Source organism: Stenella coeruleoalba (genome assembly GCF_951394435.1).
Source record: "Stenella coeruleoalba genome assembly, chromosome: 18".
NCBI lineage: Eukaryota > Metazoa > Chordata > Mammalia > Artiodactyla > Delphinidae > Stenella > Stenella coeruleoalba.
Genome location: NC_137164.1, coordinates 75235637 through 75238447, shown reverse-complemented (window position 1 = coordinate 75238447; position 2811 = coordinate 75235637). Strand labels below are relative to the sequence as shown.

At 50.0% G+C, this 2811-nt stretch overlaps 1 pseudogene across 1 annotated transcript; it reads left to right on the top strand.

The window, feature by feature from the left end:
• The first annotated feature begins 1317 nt into the window (after nt 1-1317).
• On the top strand, nt 1318-2414 carry LOC307176811 (proteasome activator complex subunit 1-like; annotated as a pseudogene). The gene has a single exon. The product of its transcript is annotated as a proteasome activator complex subunit 1-like (transcript).
• Nucleotides 2415-2811: the final 397 nt, after the last annotated feature.

The following is a 2811-nucleotide window of genomic DNA, read 5'->3' as shown; positions in this document are numbered from 1 at the left end:
CCCATGGGCCCAGAAGGAGTGTCATTTGGGGAGCTCATACGTTCGGGTACATCTAGGAGATCAGCCCTCCAGGAACAATCACTGGGTCTTATCGTGGAATATCATGCCTTCCGCGGTGACCCGATGTAACAGCGCATAGGGTTGCCCAAGGAAGGGCCGCACCGAACGATACAGCTGATCAGTGGAATAGGATGACGCAAGACTGACGTGAGATAGACCGTCCCATCACATCTGTCAGCTCGAGATGCTTTTAGAAATAACGTTTCCTAAAAGGAAAAAAGAACCCTTCCATGTGTCTACTCCCTAAACCAGGCATTTTACATACAGCTTTCTGTTTAATGTCTGTAGAATAAATCACATCTTCATTATACAGATGAGAACGCTGAGACCCAGGGAGGTAATAGCCCAAGAGCCAGGAAGTGGCAAGAGTTATAACCCACACCTGGGTCTCCAGATCCCATCCAATCCCACGCTTCCCCACCATCTGGCACCCCATCAGCAACGAGATAAGTCGGCCGCACCCCCTTGAACGAGCCCACGTCTCCCAGCTTCAGTTTCTGCCTATAACATGAGGTGAGTGAGTGAAGTGGACTTTGAGGTCTCTTTAGCCTTTGCATTTTACGCTTCTTAAGGATTTTACTCATATACTAGAGTGACAGCTTAACACAGTTTTTAATGAAACGCTACGTTCCTTTTGGCATTAACTTCACGTGGTCCCATGAGCAAAGCACAGCAAAGTAAAGACCGGTTATAGGTTCAGATGATAGAGGATTCCAGAAAGCCTAGGATTAGAATTGCATTTCCAGAGGCCTGTGCTCCCCTCCCTGAACAAGACCAAGATGTTGGTGAAATGGAAACATTGCCTGTAGTTTGAAAGTGAGTTTCTGAGGAGTACATTTAATTATGCAGTTAGAGCGCTCTCTCTCTCTCCCGTTCCAAGTTTCACATGATATGTACCGTTTGGGATACACACGTTAACTTTTCATCATGTTGGAATTCTAATTTCCTCCAAGTCTTTGAAACAAGATTCCAAAATGGCAAATGGAATTCCTTCCATCTTTACTTCAATACTAAACTATGATTGAAATAAACGTGTCCGAGTCGAAAGACGGGCGGCGCCGGGGAGGCGGGGCGCCGGGGCGCCGGACACGGGTCTCTCGACTCCTAGCCTCTCTCCCGTCTGCGCCCCCCCGGCCTCCTCCAGAACCCCGACTCCCCAGGAGGGCCACGCGGGAAGGAGAGCGAGTGCTGCTTTCGCTTTCCCTTCCCCGTGCCCAGTCCTCACTCCACGGGCGGCGCTAGACCCCCGCCCCGGCCATGGCCACGCTCAGGGTCTTGCCCGAAGCCCAAGCCAAGGTGGCTGTGTTCCGTGAAGACCCATGTATGTGGTAAGACAGAGACCCGCTCGGGAGCTATTTCTCCAAGAAGATTTCTGAGTTGGATGCATTTTTAAAGGAACCAGCTCTCAATGAAGCCAACCTGAACCATCTGAAGGCCCCCTGGACATCCCAGGGCCTGATCCACTCAAGGAGAAAGAAAAGGAGCAGCGGAAGAAACAGCAGGAGAAGGAATACGAGGAGGAAAAGAAGAAAGAGGAAGATGACGACAGAGGTGCTCTTTGTGGCCCCGCGAACTGCAACAAGAAGGTCCTCCTGCAGCGCCTGAAGCCTGACAGCAAGGATGTCACCGAGAAGCTCAACCTGGTCACCACCTGGTTGCAGCTGCAGATCCCTCGGATTGAGGATGGGAAAAATTAGGCATGGCTGTCCAGGAGGAGGTGTTTGAGCGATGACCACCCTCCACAGCAAGCCGGAAGGCTTCCACACTCAGACCTCCGAATATTGCTCTGAGCGCTCTGACGCCGTGACCACAGCAGCTGAGCAGCCCCACGTGGGTGATTATCGGCGACGGGGGCACCAGCTGGATGAGGCAGAGTCCTGGGATATCCGGCTGACAGTCATGGAGATCTGCGAGGCTTATACTGTGTTCTACAACAGCATCCTGAAGAACTTCGAGAAGCTCAGGAAGCCCAGGGGAGAAACAAAGGGAATGATCTATTGGCCTCCTCTCATATTCTGTGACGGGTCCAGCAGGGACCTTCCTGACGTTTACAGGGGACTCCAGACTTTTCCCACCTTCTGTCTGTTGAGATTTCTCCCTCACCTTGCCTCCCAGGCACAATAAATATAGTCATACCATTGCGCAACAAAAAAAAAAAAAAAAAGGAAGAAACTTGTCCAAGCACATAAGAACAAATATTTTCAGTACCTTGTAAGGGTCTGAGTGTGTAAGGTGAGTGCAAAGCAAAGCCGGTTAACGGACTCAGCACTTCAGACAACGAGCCACAGGGAGCGGCGGCGGGTCTTTTGTTGTTCAGGTTACACTTGGACCCAGGTTCGTCTGCTCGTAATCATTAACATCTAGAAAGAAGAGTACATTGTTTTTTAACATCTGTATTGGAGTATAATTGCTTTACAATGCTGTGTTAGCTTCTGCTGTATAACAAAGTGAATCAGCTATATGTATACATATATCCCCATATCCCCTCCCTCTTGAGCTTCCCTCCTACCCTCCCTATCCCACCCCTCTAGGTGGTCACAGCACTGAGCTGATCTCCCTGTGCTATGCGGCTGCTTCCCACTAGGTACCTATTTTACATTTGGTAGTGTATATATGTCCATGCCACTCTCTCACTTCGTCCCAGCTTCCCCTTCCCCCTCCCTGTGTCCTCAAGTCCATTCTCTACGTCTGCGTCTTTATTCCTGTCCTGCCCCTAAGAAGAGTACATTTGAATGCAAAAAATGTTAGAAT